The sequence below is a fragment of the Ambystoma mexicanum genome, chromosome 6p, assembly GCF_040938575.1.
Source record: "Ambystoma mexicanum isolate Mex_15411 chromosome 6p, UKY_AmexF1_1, whole genome shotgun sequence".
Lineage (NCBI taxonomy): Eukaryota > Metazoa > Chordata > Amphibia > Caudata > Ambystomatidae > Ambystoma > Ambystoma mexicanum.
The window spans coordinates 205,358,506-205,379,217 of record NC_090935.1 but is presented as its reverse complement, the minus strand read 5'-3'; positions in this window follow the sequence as shown (position 1 = coordinate 205,379,217).

The window sequence follows — 20,712 nt, the reverse complement described above, 5'->3', positions numbered from 1 at the left end:
TAAAAAGTTTGAACTTTTGGTGTTCGAACTTTTCGTGCTAGCATTTCTAGAACGTTTTGTACATGCGACCGTTTAGATACACTCCTTTTGTGCAAAACCTCTGCAACATGGATATTTAAAGGTTTTGATTTATGTTTTGATTTCCAGCTGTATTCGGTATTCATACCATCAAAGTGAATGTCATACAAACAAAATTAAAAGGAATTCCAAATTCATCGTTACAACTTTTAGCAATAAAAATACTCTTTAATTATAAATGAATGATAATCCATCTTAATCATGTTCATCATATGATTGGCAAGCAAGCTGAAGGTCCAGTTGAGAACGTCACTAAATGACTCTTAGGGAAGTCAAATAAAAAAACAAAGCATTTCTTAAGTAGAGCTTTTGCCAAGATCATTGATCACTCTGTACCTCTGTAGCCATGTCCTGTGTAGATATTTAGAAGCAGGGTATGCAGCACCAGGCTCTCCACTGTTTTTACACAGGTCCAGTGCATCTGCTGTCCTATGAATGCCCTTCAATCTGAAAACTGGAAATAAACATTTAAATCTTATGGCTTTATAAAGGCTTTATAAAGGCTTGCCAAAGCCAATACTTTGGGAGTAGTTCTTGATCAAGAACATACTATGAAAGCTCACATCAGTAGCCTTGTATCAAGTACCTCCTAGTATATCAAACCCCTGGCCCAAATCAGACCCTTCCTTCACTTGCCCAACTGTGCCACTCTGGCTCACATGATCTTTGGAGCTCGCCTCAATTATTGCTCTAAACTGCTCCAGGGCATAGGCAAAGGTGAAATAAACCACTTAAAGTTGGTGCAAAATAATGCTTTCCGAGTTGTCAAGGGGCTGCGAAAATCTGATCATGTTACGGTGGCAAAGAAGTCCCTTTATTGGCTGTCCATCAGAAAACGGATACTTTTAGGACTTTGTGTATTCCTCATGCCTGTCTTTATGGGAAAAGCCCAGTCTTTCTTTCTAACCAGCTCTCTTGGCTCCATATTAGGCAGACGCTGAGGTCAAATAATTCATGCCTCCTACAATCCCCCAAGGCAAAACTGTCTCTTGTGTCAGATGGGTGTTATGCCATGGAAGCCCACATCTGTTCAATGCTCTGCCTGTGGAGCTTAGATCTTGCTCTTCTTTAACAATCTTTAATCTTATGCTGAAGATCTTTGTTTTTGAATAATTAATGTCCTCCTGTCCCTGGTGAATCATTAAATTCAATTGCTTGATATGCTTATCTGTTATTTGTGTGTTTGTTCTTGTCTTAGCGCTTCTTTGCCTATGGGCTTTGTCCTAGTGCTTTAGGAATAAATAAAATAAACAATACAACAGCATAACATGGAGAGTGGTTTTGAGGGGGGCTCTTCAGACCAGGCACTCTGTTCTGTTTAATTTGCTCCAGTTATTTTTGTAGACAGCAGCCTGCAGTCTGCCTGCTCTTAAATAAGGTAAAGGTTTTGGTGACTGGTGCACGTATGAAAGGATTTCTGAGAAACAATGGGCAATGTCTCAGCCCACAGTCTGTGGTTCCTTCTAGATTCACAAAATTATTTGAACAGAAGTGAGTTGATGGTGGTGAAAATGGGCCTCAGCGCCTTCAAGAATCAGGAGAGGTGGTTATTACATTGCAGAATAAAGTATAAAAAGCACACCCAACTCATCAGAGGGAGCCCAGTCCATGTTCCTTTCACTCTCAAAAAAGGTTCGTTGGCAATGAAGAAGTAGCTTCCATTTATAAAGTGGATAGTTTTCAGTGGGCCACTAGAATCATGTGTTTACAGCTTCAGAATTGTTCAAGTTAATTCAAAGTAATTTCATCAGATAATGGAGCAGGTTGGCTTCCCTTTGCTAGATCTCCTCCCATCAGCAGATGGTGCATGTGTTCCTCAATATATTCCTTTAAACCTGCTTTACACCACATAGTTGTGGAAGTCATTGATCTGGTATGGCCACCAAAGCTTCTGTAAGCTTTCCTTCTGATTATAATCATAGGTCTAGATGTTTGAAAAATACATGATTGGCTGGCCAAAGTCATAGTTATTGTACTTTAATAACTGCAGGGAGTACATTTCCCACAAGTCAATAAACCCTAATTTACTTTGCTCCAGCCATTGATATCTAACATAGATGTACCCAATCATCGGCACCTCATAAATTTGATGTTGAATGTGTAGAGTCTCAATAGAAAGGAATATCTGAAGAATGTTCCATGGCTTGCAAGAATCTGATATAATATCTCACTTGGAAATTTATTCTAGCCTCGAAGATGTATTTGAGAGATGGCTTAAAGAAATTAAAGTTCAGCCATTGTCTGTCACCTCTTACTTATTATGTATTTGCAGTGGGGTGGCTTTCTTTCAGAATAATGGGTTTCCTGCATTGATTGAATGATTGAATGTTTATTTATATAGCACCTATACACAATGTGTTTCAAAGTGCTTCAAGGCAGGGAGGGAACATGGGAGAATACAATGACATTCTTAGAAGTCCTTTATATATGAAAATTAACTATCACAATCAGCCTGGTGACATTTCAGATAGTGCAAGTGTTATGGACAATGATGAGAAGGGGGAGGGAGAGTGAGACAGACAAGCAGCTACATTACTATGCCTGATGACAATTGAGGTAGTGTCTGAAATGAACAAGAGGAGGGGGGTGAACAGGGGTTGGAGTGAGGGAGAGGAGAAGATCAAAACAAACAACATTCGCACTAGGCCTGACGACATTTCAGATAGTGCTGAAGGGGGAGAAGTAGAAGAATGATGAAGAGGTAGGGGGGGAGACAAACAAGCTGCTATCAAACAGGTCGGGAGACATTTGTGATAGAGTAAGAGCTATTGATGTTGAAGAGGAGGGGAGGAGGGATGGGCAGGAGAATCAGACAGACAAGTGGCTACCTTACTATGCCTGGTGACAATTGACCTAATGCCGGAATTAACGAGAGATATGGAGTGGGGGTGCAGGGGGGAGGAGGGGAACAAAACATGTGACTATCGTACTAGGCCTGATGACATTTCGGATAGTGCTGGAGGGGGAGAGGCGGGAGAATAACAATAAAGTGGGGAGACAAAAGGCTGCTATCATAGAGGTCAGGCGACATATCTGAATAAAATAAGTGCTAAGGAAACAGTGATGAGAGGGGGGAGGGGGGAACAGAAGAACAGGGATTCAAGTGGGAAGACATCACAAGACTGCGGGGAAACAGGGGAGAGGAAGGGGGCACACGGACATCACAGGAGGACCAGAGGGAGAGATAAACACATTTCAGGAGTCATAAATAACACACAATGATGAAAGAGAACATTTGAATGTAAACCAGGATTCCAGATGAGGAAGGTCACAGCATGATTCAAGTGCCATCCAAGTTCGAGATGCAGTGGAAGTCCAGCATGAACGATGGGGGAAGGTGGAGTACCATGAGTCAATGAGTAAAAGTCAAAAACCGAGTATTAAGTAAAAGGTGGTGTTGATCAAAAAGTATCAAGACAGGGACAAAGGGGGTAAAGAGGTACAACAGGGTACCCAAGGGGGAGGAGGGGTGGGAGCACCATACACTCACAGGGGAACAGAGGGGAGGTGTGGGCATCATACACTCATGGGGGACAATAGAGGATGTGGGGGCATCATACACTCTCTGGGACCAGAGGAGGGAGGGGACATCATACACTCACAGGGCACCAGAGGGGAGGAGAGGGCATCATACACTCTTGGGGGACCAGAGGGGAAGAGGGGGCACAATACACTCACGGGGAACCAGAGAGGAGGTGGGGGCATCATACACTCATGGGGGAGCAGAGGGGAGGTAGGGGCATCATACACTCACATGGGTCAGAACGGGGGCAGAAGGCAGCATATCGGAGTGGACAGGGGCAGACAGGGCCTTTGTCACAGGCCTTAGTGGAAACGGGCTAGCTCCCAGCTCCCGGTCAAGGTGATTGGCTAATAAGCCTAGCCAACCACAGGGAGGGGAGCAGGTAAGGCCACGAGGGAGCTCTGAGGGCTGCAGGGGAGCTGCCATCTTGTAAGGGCAAGATGAGTGGCCCAAGCACATGGAAAGCATTCCAATCATTTCCAAACAAATCGTATAGCCATAGTAACCATCGTTCGTAATCAGTATGCAGCAGATGGTTGCACACGTTAAAATAGCATCATGTTCAATGAGCATTCATGCCGCAGGCCAATAGGTGACAGTGTGGGCTTTCAGGAACATGTGGTATTGCATTGGGGCCGGGAGGGTTATGCCAATCACTTTCTTCAATCATTCAAAATGCTCTGACCAATGAAGTGACACGCTAGCCCCTTTTTGGCAGTCTTGTGGGTGGATAGTTTTGAACCCTTAAAGTGGCTGATGGAAAAAGTCTTCTTTTTAATGGCAGTTGCATTTGCAGGTTTCTATAAATATTACTCTGCAAATAAAATAATGCCTATTTAAACATGATACCTAATTAGTAGCTGTGAGTCTGCCTTTGAATTATGTCACCTTTTTGTCTGGCAAAGCGCTTGTTAGCCTGGATTTTCCGTTAGCAATGGATTTACAAAGTTGAACAGGTGAATTGCATTTTCACCTTTTACTTTCCTTAATCATACATCAGTGTTCTTGTGATGATTAACACACAATTTAAATGCATGTAAATTGATCACTTACACCCAACACATGCTAAATAGCACTATCCGTCTAAGAAACAAGTGAGGCAGTCTAATGCTGAAACATCAATCATGGCCTCTGCAAAGTAGGTGTGCCTGTAACTGAATGAGTGCCTCCAGAAGGGCTCTCACTGCATCCAAGCAACATTACATCTTGTCTTTTGCCAATCTGGGACAGATTCCTCACAATGCTGTGGCGTAGATGGATGAACGATCACAGCAATGTGATCAAAGCTGAAACCCAACGATGGTAAATGCTTCAGGACTGTAAGTAAGTAGAGTAGTAATCATGTGCAGAAGATAATCAAAGCATACCACAATCTGTGGTGGCTTGTAAGCCCTCAGGGGATTGCTAGTATGTGGATTCTCTTGAAAACCTTTGATATAAAAATGGAAAGAAACTGCTAGCTCAGAGTTGCCTGTATCTACAGAGGAAACATCATACAGAGAAACTGTGCAGGTCAATTTCTGGTGAGCTTGTGAATGCATTCAAGCACAGGACCATGACATAAGCCCTAAGTGTCAGCATAGTAGAGAATGTGCACAGCCGCAGGCTGCTTTGGGAGTGGTAAAAGGTGAGTGCAATGAAATTACTGCTGTCATGCAGGATGAGTAGTGTCTAAACCACTTTTTCAGCCCTCACACTGCTGCACACCAACAGTGATCCCAATTGTAAAAATAAAATGGGCAAAGTCAAGAAATATACATCTTTCACCTTCTGTAGTATTGTGTGCCTTGGTCAGGCTATATCCGTGAATGGCATAACAGTAGCAACCCAAAAAAGCTATAGCGTGAGATTCCAAAATAAATGAATTCAGAGTGCCGGCCCACAAATTAAGGCCCAGGAAAGAAGGCTCCTGACTAAGCTGGGTCTTCACTTCTCATTCTCACTGGTACAGGAGCTCCCCAGCTTTGCTGTGTGCTGCAGGAGCAGCACCTTGTTCAGTAATCTGGCCCGGATGATGAGGTAAGCTTTAGGCATATTACCAGCTGCCTTAAAGCCCCTCTGAGCCCCGTTGAATTGTGCTTTGCAATTCCAACTATCCGATTAAGCCTTTCGGATTTATATCACCAAGATCAGTTTTACTTTCCTCAACTGATCGCATGCATTATTATATTGGTGGATGAAATCACCTTCATTGAAACCCACAAGGTGCTCTGCTTTTTAAGATGGCCACCTCACTCAGAGTATCCTGTCCCATTGAGTGCCTGGCCCCTTTTGGTTTGTTCGAGTTAGCGGATTGGTTGCTGCTCCCTACCTAAACCAACTATGAATCGCCGGCAGACGAGAGCCGGCCCACAAATTAAGGCCCAGGAAAGAAGGCTCCTGACTGAGTTTACCGAGCGTGCCACGCTGCGTGCTGCTCAAGCCTTCTGTGCCCTGTTTCACCCCCCACTCATACCGATCTCATCTGCCCATATGCGCCAGTCCTGCAGCTCTTTGTCAATGACACGTCGGCTTCTGATGACACCGTCGACCAAGCCACGACCATCCGGCATAAACCTGGTGAGACTTTCACATGACTTCCTACTACATCAATTCAATTTCCCATCTGGTTTCCTCAACTGTGCCTACTGCCCTATGTACTCTTTTCGCTGAACTGTGGCCACCATCTGCTGTCTGCTTGTTTGTTTCGCACTCTGTATGTGCCCCCGCTGCCACCACAAACAAATCACTAACTAAACTGCATTGTGTGTCTGTATGCGGTATCCTGTCATTGCCTCTCCACCTCATTATCGATCTGCCCGACACGCGCCTATTCATGCGGTGCACTTGAGGTGGACCGAGACTATACCCGAGAGATTGTGCACTTTTTTATTTGTTTCAAAGTTTGTCTCATTACTGCATTTAGCACCGTATGCACACTGATTCTACGGTACCCTACTAGTAGTCACTTATGCTCTATATTATGGCATTATGTAACCTATGGCGGATTACTTTGATCTAAGAAAATAAGTCTATGCAGTCGATTATTGTAATTGTAAATGAATTTCCTGCCCTATTATTTTGAATTTCAACTGTCTTAGACTATGCTACCTTCTAATGTGTTAATTCTGCCATGTAGTGCACTATATTGTAATGTGACATGATGGGTCGCAACCTGAACCGATGTTAGGTCTAGCCAGCCCTTCCTTTAAATAACTAGCCTCCTACGCTTATACCTGCCCGCAAGCACTATTGTCATATGTCCTATTGTTGCATGGGTATTACTTTTGCAGCTGACATTTTGTTGCTGACACGGTTAACATAACTATCCTTAAAGGCATAGCATAGCATGACATTAATTCACTAAGTGCTCGTCTCAAATGCTTAACCCTCATTAGGACTAGCCATGCAGTTATCTCACTTAGTGCTCATCCTTATCATCCACGGCCTCACCCACCTAGACATGGCTGTATCAACCTCACCACTAGGCAGGCCCATACTAAGACACATGGACAATTTACTGAACCAAATCAAAATACACCCATTACTCGCCTGACCATGACAACTGATCTCCCTCCCTCAGCCCACATTCCACCATCCAAATTCCTACAGCCCTGATTTCTTCCATATTTATACCACACTCAAAGACTACCCTCACTAGACTCTAACATTGAATACAACGATCAGTATTCTAAATTGACAAAGTCTCTTGTTACAAAAGCCCAACCACTTAGAAGCAAAACTACTCCCCTATCACTTCAACTAGACACTAATACTTCTACATCATGCCTTACTATCCCTTGCTCTATACCTCTGAGAAACCATACACTCAGCTGTAGATCCTCACGCCAACACCACACACTGAACAACAAAGATAGTAGCACAGTAACTATCTTCTTAGCCAACACAGCGGTGCTGCACATCGCACCTAAAAACAATAGGAGATCTACTAAGGCTAAATCATGCAACCCTGCTCCCACCATTAAAGCAGGCGTCATCAATGCTAGATCACTCCAAGCGCATGTGTTAGACATAGCTGACATTATAACACTTCATGATCTTGACTTCATTGTTATCACGGAAACATGGCTAAATTCAGCCTGCGGCCCTTCACTTGCCCTTGCCATCCCGGATAATTAGTCGGATCATCTAGCAACCTTCTCAAACGAAGTCCTCACTATACAAGCATCCTCATCGATGGGAATAGTATACCCGTAGCCAAACATGTAAAAACACTAGGTTTTTACCTTGATGCCCAGTCTAACTTAACCAAACAGGTTAACATGACCTCATCTGCCACTGCCTACACTGGCAAGCTGATTAGAGCCTGTAGACCTTTTCTATCACCCACCAGTTGCCTTACATTGGCGAGAGCGCTCATACAATCCAAACTGGATTACTGTAACAGTCTCTATCTAGGTGCCAATAAAGCCATTTTAAACAAATTGCAGATCATGCAAAACAATGCGCTTAGAGCAGTGTTAAATATCTCCAAAAGAGTGCACATATCAGAAACCAGAAAGCAACTTAAGTGACTCTCTATACATGATAAAATCAATCTAAAAACCATCTGCCTCACTCACAAAGCGCAACACTATCAAGCCCTTCCCTATCTCACAGACAAGTTCACCTGAAAAGTGTCCAATGGAATCACCAGAAAATCCAACATACCATGTCTGGCTGTGCCTAGACACAACTTAAAAAGAGCCGGTGGCACTAGCTTCCCGGTACTAGCCGCCCAGCTTTGGAACACTTTCCTCAGAACATTCAATCTATCCAAGCATTTGACAAATTCAAAAGCCATGTTATCTCATTGATACTAAATAAAACATAAACGCCACAGCTATTAAACACCATCGACCCTATGTTAGGACTGCATAATTGGTTCATACATAGCCTCGTACTATCTTTATGACCCAATGCTATGATTGTATAATATGTATAATTTGTATATATCTCCCGTTGTAATCTTACCTTGACTGTTTATACCGCATCTCTCATGTACATAATTGTGTATACCATGCCTTGTAACCACGAATGTCTTACTAGCGCCCAATTACCTTCGGGTCAGGTGTGCGTTATAAATAAAATAAACAAACACAATCTTGCGTGCTGATAGAGACGCCAAATCCACAAAAGGAGGAGGCATGCCATTCATTCAAAAAACAGCTCTAGACTTAAGAATGGTCAATAAACGACCTCTACCTTCAGCATAACTGTTATCCATTAAACTGTCTACCTCTACTACATCCACCATTACAATCCATATGATGTACCGCCCTCCAGGTCCAACTACTACCTTTGAAAATGACCTCTCCCATTTGTTATCTACTATTACTAAAAGTAACTCTCAAGTCATCATCCTAGGTGACTTCAACTTAGGTTTCCAGGATCCTAAAAATATCAAAGCCTATGCCCTCAAGGGCACTATCACTGAACTAGGGTTCACACATTGTGTAACCAACCCTACCCATAATAAGGGAAGAAAGATAGATAGGCTAGAAGACCTAAACTGTATGTAACATTGATATACTTTCCAATACCCATTGATGGCAATATTATCAAAGTAGCCAACATTGTGAAAACTCTTGGAATCTACATTGATCCCGCTCTCACCTTAACGAGACAAACTAATGCCTTGGCATCTTTTACAGTTTATACCTGTAAACTTATTATGGCTTGTCACCCATACCTGTCTACAATTAATTGTATTTCAGTAGCCAGAGCACTAGTTATATCGAAGCTCGATTATTGTAACGCGCTTTACCTGGGTACATCTCAACAAAACCTCAACAAAATGCAAGTAATGCAAAATAACACCTTCAGATCAGCATACAACATCCCTAGGAAGCAGCATATCACTGCAACCAGACAGACAATAAAATGGCTGAATATTAAGCAAAGAATTGACCTGAAATCTCTTTTCCTCACCCACAAGTGCCTCCACAACCAAGCGACTATTTACTTGTCCAAGACTCACGACAGTCCTCGACGTGTCCTACCAGAACTGCTCAATTACACTGTATCTCCATTCCACGCTTCAACCAACAACGTGCAGAGGTAGTCAGCTTTCCAGTGCTTGCCGCAAAGAAATGGAATGCACTCCCTGTATCGTTAAGAGAGAAACCTTCTTTCTTTCTATCCCAAAAGAAGGTTAAAAACTGGTTTCATGAGAAAGACCTCAATCCGGCTATTTTATAGACAGAGTTCAGGCCAGAATAACTGGATATATCCTCACCTCCTGCTCTACATATACTACCTCTGGCTATTTTATGTGTTACCTGTTGTACATTTGTAGATTTTTTGTATGCAACCTTGTGTATCATTTTTGTATTCAACCTTGTTTTTTTATGTAACCTATAAGAATAGCGCCCAGTTGCCTCCGGGCTTGGCTGCGCTCTACAAATAAATAAACTAAATTAAACTAAACTAAACTAATCAAGGTTGTATAAATATATATTATAATTTTAATTAAACACATCACATGTACTATTAACTAAATAAAACAAGACTACACAAAATGAACCCTGTGGAAGGAAAACAGAAAATACAGAATATTGATGTAGTAAGCACTCTGGTTAATGTAACATGGGTGAAATTCCAGAAACTGCACAGGGTCCATTAAAAGAATATTGGCCTCATTACGAGAATGGAGGTAGCCATGGAGCTATTGGCTCCATGGCTGCCTCCGTTCCGGGCTCCATTACCGGGTTCCTGCAATGTGGATTTACCGGGTTACTCCGACATAGGAGGACCGGTAATTCCTCCATGCAGGAACCCATCCCTATTCCCATTTGAGCCCCCATAGGGCTCAATGGGAATGGGGGGGAGGTAATAACAGGCAGATTACATCTGGCCCGTTATTGCCTCCCTCTTCCCCTCGCGGGACCCGGAAAGCACGCCTGGTTTTACCAGGCGTGCGATCCGGGTCCTGCGATGGGAAGATCGTAATCGGCGCTCCCGGAATGAAGGGGGCTGGTCCCGTACCGGCCCCCTTCATTACGGGAGCGCCAGCCTTATATTGAGGCCCTATGTCTTTGTAGAAAAAATGTGAATGGGGGGCTTAGCAGGCAATTTGGTGAGTGGGCCGAGGGAGCTGGAACCCATAAAAGTACCTTAAAGTGGTATTGGGCAGTTCAATAATGTCAAACCAGGCTTTTGTATGTTTTTTCTGGTTGGAACAGATTCAAATGTGGCAAATCAAGCTGGTCAAGGCCGTGAGTCAGCTTTCGAATCTGGTTTGAAGCAAAGCATCATGCGGTTTCAAGGTGACATTTGAGGAAAGCAGTTTATTGAGGCCACCGGGGTCAGTTAGAAGGTCGAGCCAGTTCGAGATGATGGTTACCACTTGGTCAAGTCAACAAGTAACATAGTGTTCCCAGCAATTTGAATCGAGGTCTGGAGCTGTTCGATGTGGTGTTCACAGTGGTTCAATGTGTTTGTCCAAAGAGGTGATGCTATTGTTCGATCTGAAATGGTGACATGTTCTGTTTGTACAATTCAGTATCAAGATGGTTTGATTAATGCAAAACATTAGTTGAAAGAGTGAGCCAATGGTAGGAATGGTAGGAACATAGGATCTGATGCTTGTTATGCGGTTGATCACAGTCGACCAGGGTGTGTGGATGGTTAAAAGCTGCAGAATACAGGAATCCAATTGCTTTGCTTCTTCTGGTGCTTTGTGTCCCAAGCCAGGGGTTCAGGGACAAGAGTAGTCATTTTCCTCTCTCCTCACTGCCAGTCTTGTGAAGCTAGCTGGCACCTGCAGGAGTCTTTCACCTCCTGTAAGGTGCAGTGGGCAGAAAGTACAGGACTTGGTCCGAAAGCATCACCCTCCAATGGTCCCTGGGAGGTGTAGATAGCAACGTTTGTCCCTGCCTTGAAACATTGCCTTCACCTACGGAAGGAGGCTTTGGAAATGAATGCTCTCCCCACCGGATCAAAGCAAATTCTTGCATCATTAAGAGTTCAAGATAAATCAAAGAAATAGCAGGAGAGCAGGCGACTGATGCAGCAGGGAAAAGACATTAACTAGGCGTTTGGGTAAGTCACTATCTGAAAGGGGAGCCTTGTTACTGGCATTATTGTATTAATATTACAAATCCAAAAAGTCAAGGGTTCTACAACCTCACCGAATTAATGCAGTGCATGCTTTTCCATGCAGTCACTTCCATAAACTCGTCATTCTAATTCATCAGGGCAAAGATGTTCATTATGGATTTGAAGTGGAACTTTCTGAAATGGGAGTATGGTTGGTAGACCATGCTTTCTGAAACGTAGTACCCATATCATTTTATTAATATCTAGCAAAAAGGACTCATTCTCCGAATGGGTTCTGTGTACAGACATGACAACGCTCTCATAAATCGTTGAACATCAATGATCATGTAGGTTGCTGTTCCAATTCACTTATAACTTGAAGTGCTTTGCACTCTGAAGTAAACTGCGCTGAGATTGAGCATGTGTTGCTTGCTGACATACCCGGGAGCAGACATTCGGAGAGGCGAGAGTTGGTGTGCTGCTGCATCCTGGGACCTACTGTGCTCCCTCCGCACCTGGCACCTCACACTGGCATGGTGCAGTTCATTGCCGTGTATTGCAGTGCAAATGTCCCAGAACCATGCTTTCTAGGGTTGAGGACCTGTCCTTCTACGACCACATTCATGTTTTGCCGATTTCAGGCAACCGTCTCATGTGTGAAGGTGCTAAAATCAGGGGAAAGGGGTGGGGTGTCCACATGTTATGTAGCCAGTTATGTCCTGAGGGTCCTAATGGGTAACTATGCAAAAAAGGTGCAGATTGGTGAAACAGTGTGGAATTGTATAAGGAACAACGCTTCACCAAGCCACACACACATTTTGACTTTTGTTGAAATCCGGGGAATGGGATGGGATGTCCAAATGTCATGTAGCCAGTGCTGTCTGTGGGCTTCTAAGAGGTAACTATGAAAAATGTGGTACAGATTAGTGAACAGGTGTGAAATTGGATAAGGAATAACGCTATGCCATGCATAAGGAACAATGCTATGCAATGCCATGTCACATACAAACCCACGCATTTTCACATTTATAAGTATAGATAAAGGGTTTCTACACCCTTACAAGATGGCAATCCTTCACAGTGAGGCAGCACATCACTCAACATTTAATCTCCCCACTTGCCTTCAAACCCCACACTCCTTATGCCTCCATCTCTTAGTCGTGTATGTTTCATTTTTCTCATGATAATTTAGCATGGTTTGCAGTCCTATTGCCGGATGTAAGCAACAGTACAGACTTTGCATTCTTATGATTGACGATAAGGCAACAATTTTTGTAAGGTAATGCGGCAGAACATGTTATAGCTTTAAGTGCTGTGAAAATTCACTTGCACAATCTATTGTGGTGGTCTTAAAGATTAGCAGCACCAGTGATAGACGTTTAGACTTTTATTTATACACTTATTTTTGTCTTTATGACGCTGTTATTGTTTACTGGTCTGTCATAGTGACTGAGGTGGGCCACTAGGTTTTAGTGCTAGGGATGTAATATTTATTTGCTTCAAGTGTCTCTCATCTGGAGCTTTAACCCTGATACATTGTCTGGAATGGTTTATTCCAGCTCTGCAATGTAGTGGGTTTCATGCCGTCACCATTTGGCCTAATAAAACCTATCATACGTGTTCGACATTTCTCTGCTAGTTTATGTATGCTGCATGTGTAAACTTGTCTTCACAATGATTATCATACATTTTAGAAACATTTTCTGACTGTTAAAATATGCAGCTTTTCTCAACCTTCTCCACTATCATTATCACATGCTTTAGGAACTTTACCTCCTAGTTCCTTTATGCAGCTTTTCTCAACCTTCTCCACTATCATTATCACATGCTTTAGGAACTTTACCTCCTAGTTCCTTTATGCAGCTTTTCTCAACCTTCTCCACTATCATTATCACATGCTTTAGGAACTTTACCTCCTAGTTCCTTTATGCAGCTTTTCTCAACCTTCTCCACTATCATTATCACATGCTTTAGGAACTTTACCTCCTAGTTCCTTTATGCAGCTTTTCTCAACCTTCTCCACTATCATAATCACATGCTTTAGGCACTTTACCTCCTAGTTCCTTTATGCAGCTTTTCTCAACCTTCTCCACTATCATTATCACATGCTTTAGGAACTTTACCTCCTAGTTCCTTTATGCAGCTTTTCTCAACCTTCTCCACTATCATTATCACATGCTTTAGGAACTTTACCTCCTAGTTCCTTTATGCAGCTTTTCTCAACCTTCTCCACTATCATTATCACATGCTTTAGGAACTTTACCTCCTAGTTCCTTTATGCAGCTTTTCTCAACCTTCTCCACTATCATTATCACATGCTTTAGGAACTTTACCTCCTAGTTCCTTCATGCAGCGTTTCTCAACCTTCTCCACTATCATTATCACATGCTTTAGGAACTTTACCTCCTCGTTCCTTTATGCAGCGTTTCTCAATTTAGCATCAGAAAGGTTGTCTTGCACATAATGGAGTTTCACTTCCAGTTGCTGCATGCAGTATTTTTCCTCCAGACTTTATAAAGATTCAAGTATGATTTAGGAACTTGTTCTACAGGTTCATGTATCTTTTGTTCTTAACTTGACTTCACAAAGACTCTAAAACGATGTAGAATCTGATTTTCTCAGTGCTGTATGCAGCATTTATAATCAAATTTGTCTCCCATAATCCATGTTTAATAACCACAAACTATGCTCCCAACTATCGGCCATTCTCTGCCTGTATGTCTCCTGTCTGGCCAGTAGTGTACTGTCAGGTCGCATCTCTCCTGGTCCAGACATCGGGCCTCAGGCTCCGGCTATCTGTATTTCACTCCTGTTTCCCTGTATTGTGTTTCGTCTTCTCCACGGGAGCCCTGTTGAGATGTTCCGTTGTCCATTTGTCCTACTTCCCTCCTCTTCCTCCCACTCGACCAGTTCCATTCTGCAACAGAATGGTGACTCACCACAGGCAAGGCATCCGCCATCCTTGTCCTCACCATATTGTGTTGTGTGCACATTTGTATCTTAGGAACAAACCATCTGCTGATATCATCTTACTGCTGCCAATGGGGCTCTTGACTGACATGGACACCATCGCATTATCCAAGCATGGCTTTGTTAATGCTTCTCTCATGTGGGTCTTTACCTGTGTCCCCTCTATTCATCCTCCCTCTCCTAACCGGCTCTCTGGTTTTCATCTTCTACAGAGCAGTGTCCTGTGTCAATTCATCACTAAAAAAAGACCAGTGTAACTTTCCCAGTCTGGGGCCGTTTCTCACAAAATGTTCTCTCTACACAAATACATTGTTTATTTTATTATTATAAATTAAAATCAATACATTATATGGAGAATTCATGAATGGGAGTTTGCATGAGGGAAGTATGAAGACGTTTTATGGTTAACTTAATACATACATCAATAAAAAAAATCAATCCTATCTGTGGCTGCCGCAGTGAAGTAAATAGCGTTTTATTCTGACCAAGTCACCAACCTCCCAACTCTCAACTATTGAAACATCAAGGACACATACATGTCTCCTACTTCATGTAACAGAAATTGACATTGGTCTTTGTATCACGCATATCTCCTTTGTTCAGACAGGAGACTTCGTTGAATATTTAAGTCTGCTCTCTGTGCTGAATATGCAAATAATATAAAAGAAAGTGGCGAATATAGAATCATAGCATTTATTTGCAGGTAGGCAAAGCAAAGCTGGTATTTTCTGTTCTTTTGCAAGCAATTCTCTCATGCTATTTACTTTAACTCTGTGATCCTAATGAAAACATGATTAAATATTAATAACACATCCAACACAAAATGTGATTCTTTTCAGCCTACTTACAGATGGAAAGAAGGCAGGGGCTTGGGTGGACACTGTACCAAAACTCTCGACAAAACAGGCTGTGTGACAAAACAGGCTGTGTTTTTCATTCATATATATACCCAGAAATGCCCCAATTAATACCTGATCTAAGGTGAAACACTATGCACTTCCTGAATGTGTATCCATTATTTTGTATTAGAGCATCTCTCTCATGCAGAGTCAGACTTTACGCAAGATTGTGTTCCCATTATTATCAGCCCTGGTCCCCAGTTATTTAAATGTGTTACAGTGAACAGAGCAATGGGTCGTATTGTGATCGTCTTTGGAGTTGTGTTGAAGATCAAATATATGTCCTCTGATTCTGTCCTATACTGTGAAAAGGCATTTATATCCTTTGCTTTCACTCCAGCCTCTTAATTTGTATTATTCTCTCACCGATTTGCTTAAATAGTTTATTTCCCAGCAGCCTCAACCACCAACCTTTCCATCTTCTTCTGGGCCCAGATAACCTGGTCCTTCTGGGGAATCCGAACATCAACATGCGAACGATTGATTAATGGATGGCCAGATAGCTTCTGAGTAATCTGTGAGATTTAGATATGGCTCGGCTAGTATCAGTCCCCACACAATAAGCAAGGCACACTGATTGTCACTTTCTAGCAAAGATGATCCAATACATTGATATGAGGCATTTATAATTGTTTCCAGGTTTCAAGGCACTAGTTACAGAGACGAGAAGGAGAGTAGGTATCTGGGGACAAATAGATGAGTACCAAGTCAGTCCAACAGTCTAGCATCTGAGTGTATACCTTTGCACCAGCTTGATATTTATTGTGAAATATCTAGAGCTGTAACTGAACCTCTTCACCTATTTCCTGGTCAGCCTATGATGATCTTGGATAAGTGTTAGGAAAGATTTCTCTTTAGACAATGGATTTCTGTGGACCCCCAAAGTGTTGCCTTTGTTTCTGAACCTGACCTTGTTACAGGGAAGTGAAGCCCTCAGCAAACTCTGTGATGCTAACATAAACATGATTACATATTAGTAACACATGTAACACACATGCATTCATTTCCAGCCTACTTATAGATGGAAAGAGGTCAGGGGCTTGCGTGGACACTAAACCAAAGGTCTCGACACATTAGCTTTACTCCCCTGGTCTTTTTGCTCATTTTGTTATTGGGAATCGGATCAGTCCCTCAGACTATCAGTACTTGGAAACTATGTTTGCCTTTGGTCTTTTAACGTTTTGCCTATGTAGAAACCTTTTGTAGCAGGGAACACAGCATCTTACAATGCAGTGCAGTTGGGATACTTTTCTATCTCCCCAGTCTTTTACACTTGGGATTTTTGGTTACTTTTATATGTGCCTAAAGACAAACTAGTGGCAGCAGATACATTTGTACAATTTCTGAATTCGTTTTTGTGTGTACATTCACCTTTTATTTTCTGGCTACTAAATGGGGCTAGTGCCCTAACATGGCCATTGTGTGCTTGTCTTTTAATCATATTGTTGTTTGGGCTTCTTCCTGCATTCTCAGGTCAGGAAATCTGTTATATGTTCATTCATTTACCCGAGAAGGCTGCTGATGTTGTGGGCAACTGCATGTCATCTGTGTGTTGACCCACGAAGAGGGTGGGAATGGTGCTACTCCACATCCATGGTGCCTGGAATTCTAGGTTTGGGACATTAGTGAATCCCACAGTGGTCCTAGCTTGATTGGACCACTCTTGGATGTTTGAATGGTGCAGATCCTTGCCATTAGTGTGTTTAGACTTGCTTCCAGACAGGATTTAGGACGAGAAGAGGATATCTTCAGCCAGTTCTTCAGATCAGCCTTGGAGCCAAGTATCCTGTGTAGAAGAGCAGCTGACTGAAGATCTGTGGACGACTCCTAAAGAGGCCTGCCATCCTCTGCTGCTTTTGTCCTGGTGAAGTCCTGCTGGACTACCTAATCTGGAAAGTTCCTATGTGGTGCTTAAACCCTTGGACTGGTGCGACCCACCAGTCTCATTGCCTTCTCAAGGATCCAGCTGTCCAAGCATTCAGAAGTGTCCTGAACCACCCGGTGGACTGAGCAGTTCTCCAGTGGGCTTCCTTGCCAGAAGCATTGCCTTTAGCTTTTTCACCCATAACTTTGTTCTCCACCAGATCTTGCCACAAGTCGCATTCCTGCCAAATGTCAACTTCCCAGCATCAAAGGATCTTGTCCTGCAAGGTCTTCAATCAAGACTAGTCAAACACCTGCCATCGTAGCTGTGCTGTGACAGCCGGTGGAAGTTGCTTCCCTGTGCCCTGCGAGGTGTCCAGAAGAGTAGTGCATCATTGAATCCTCCTTGCCATCCTGCACTAGCAGCTGACTACAGAAATCCTCAGGCCACAACCAGTGGGCATCCTGCATGCAAACAAATGGCGCAAAAAGCGACAGCTAGTGACCCCCAGTCAACCCATCAAGTCAACTGGGAAAATAAGAGTCATGGGGTGCTTGCAAAGCATTCAGCTGCCCTGGCTCTCCTATAACAAACATTAGAATACTTACACCTGCTGCTCACTCAAGGGCATGTGCACCCCAGCACTTACCCCCATCTTCCTACCGCCCGTTCTCTCACAGCACTTGCACCCTCTGAATGCTCACAAGTCCTAGTAGGTCTGTCTTTATCTTCCAGCATATTAATTTCTTTCTATCCTATGTTCCCTCCCTGTTGCTCTGTGGGCAATTTGAAACACAATTTACTTGTCGTATAAGCGCCTAACAAATGCACAATAAATAAAAGTCAATATCATCGCTTTTTAATTGTTTGATTTAGTTTTAGCACCTGGAAAAGTGTTGAAGTATCTTCTGGAACATTTTCACCACTGCAAGAACTCTTTCTACATCTGTCCTCTCTCCTAAGACGAAGCTTTTGGACTCTTGGGCACAAGTCCCCATACATCATAGGGATGGGACATCTAAAGTTATGGTATTATTCTTCTGAACTGGTTTCTTTCTCATGACTTACCGTCTTTTGTGTTGACTAAGTTATTGTATGCATTCCTACAAACCTAAAGGTAACTGTATATGTTTTATAATTGGTTGTTGCATGATAGTGCTACCTGCTTATTTAATTTCTTAGTGTGTGGTTAGTATGGATGCCACAAATATGTTTATGGGATATTTTCTTTTTTTCCCTTAGCTCCTTAGGATAAGTTGTTAAAACCATACGTTGCTGCATTGTACACAGTTTTTACTCTGCATCTCTCCGAGTGTGGTCACCTTAAAAGAATGGTTGTGGAGGGCATTTTAGGTTTGATAGAGCACCAAAAGTGAGCTGACATGCATACACTACCATATGGTGTAGGTCATTGCACCTGTTGCACAATAGGGAGCGACATGCCATAATTTGCGTTTGCTACAGTTTGCCCTTGATAAGACTCTTTCTTTCGGAAGTGCAGTAAGATATTGCACCATGAAAGGAATTCCTCTGCATCACACATTTAAAATATGGACAATGTACACAGCCACCCACATAAAGTGGAAGGAGTACTTCACATACCCATTCATGAGATGTGTTCTTTATAGAAATGCTTTGGAAACAAACATATCCCATTACAACAAAAGGAGCAATTCACAATGACCTACAAAATAGGTTATACAAATCTCTTCAGCTACATGCGTATGCTGTTATTCTTTTCCCCCATCCAGCATCGATCCACCGATTATGGTACTCTTGTAATGATTGTTCCACAATCCGTTTGTAGGCATGAGAAAGGTGTAACACGGCCAGTAAGGTATCAGGTATCTGCGAATGCAGAAGAATGAGAATACATTTCAGTAGCCATTTTCAGTGGCAGCGTAAAGGACAAGGGTTCTGAGGGAAGGATGTCACACAGGGCCCTAGGTGATCGGTTCATGCACCTTAGGGTGAGGTACTGTGTGTTAATGAGTACCATCATCATGTTCACCCACAGGCTTGCTGTCTGTTGTGCAGGTGGCACTCTCCTTCCATGGCTTCACACATGCCCGTTGTCTTTCATACATTGCCAACAGACCCTTCTTTCATGTGTTTGCTTTTCACAATGAATGTCACTAGCAGTGAGTGTTGTCAGACCCACTGCACATTCTCTTTGTGTGAGCCCAAACAAACATGCAAAACAAAAAACATCTCCTACAGGACTGCTCCAACTGCAGGACAATGCAGGAGGTGTTTTTCCAAACCATTCAACAGTAAAATATTAGCTGTCCACGTCTGTGTGCCAGCCGGGTGCTATATGTGCCTCTGACCATTATTATTTTTAATACAATGAAGGCACGTAAAACTGTTCAGTGTTTGAAAGGTCATTGTAAGGACCATGCCGCTAACCTTTTAGCACACACTTGAACATATGGTGTATTGTTTCAGTGCAGGAGATGCGTTCATTTTCACTGTTGTAATCAATACATCGGTTTGAATGGCTTGTAGAACCATGTGTACAAAACGAACACCAATCATAGTGCTCCTTTAGGCTGAATGATGCAGAAATGATACTGTCATGTAGCAGGCACGACTACTCTTAAAAAAAAACACTACATTGCAATTGGACAAAGTGTACGGCACGGTACATTAATAGTTATGCACACAGAGCTGCATTCTAATACATTTTAATGCCTACTCACATGTTGTGGTCAGTTGTACTTGCATAATTTCTGCAAATTCCATGGTTACACTGTGTCTCCAGGAAATCGCACTGTACGGCGTACTAAACAGTTGCAGACTACCTTTACAGAAAATTTGCAATATATATATATGTACATTTGCAGTGTCCATGGAGTAAAGTGTCTTACGAATCAATGGTGCATGTTGGCAGACTGTGTGTGCAATGGCTGCAAATAGGTGGGTGGCAGGGCCATCTTACGCACTTTAGTGCCTTTGTGGAAGGAGATTTTTGGGCCTCTACTTCTTGAAAGGAAACAAATTCTTTTACAACTTCTTCAAAGACTGTATGTGCTTTCTAATGTATGCAGTATAGTGACCTGACCTGGTTTTGTCACCTGTGTGGTAGATTACAGCTATTGGTGTGAAGGTGTTGTTGCCAAATGATACCTGTCCGTGTGTGAAGGTAGTAAGCTTGCAGTTACTTTTTTTCCATCTTTATTGTACGTTGAAAGCATTCATATTACGTGTTGTCTATGGGATTGTATATGTAAGGTGGAACGATTATCGGAATTGCAAACCCTATACAATGTGCTATGGTTTGCATTTTGAGCCACTTGCTGAAATGGAATGGAATCACAGTTAGGTATCGATACATGGAGAAAGCGTTCGTTAGGGAC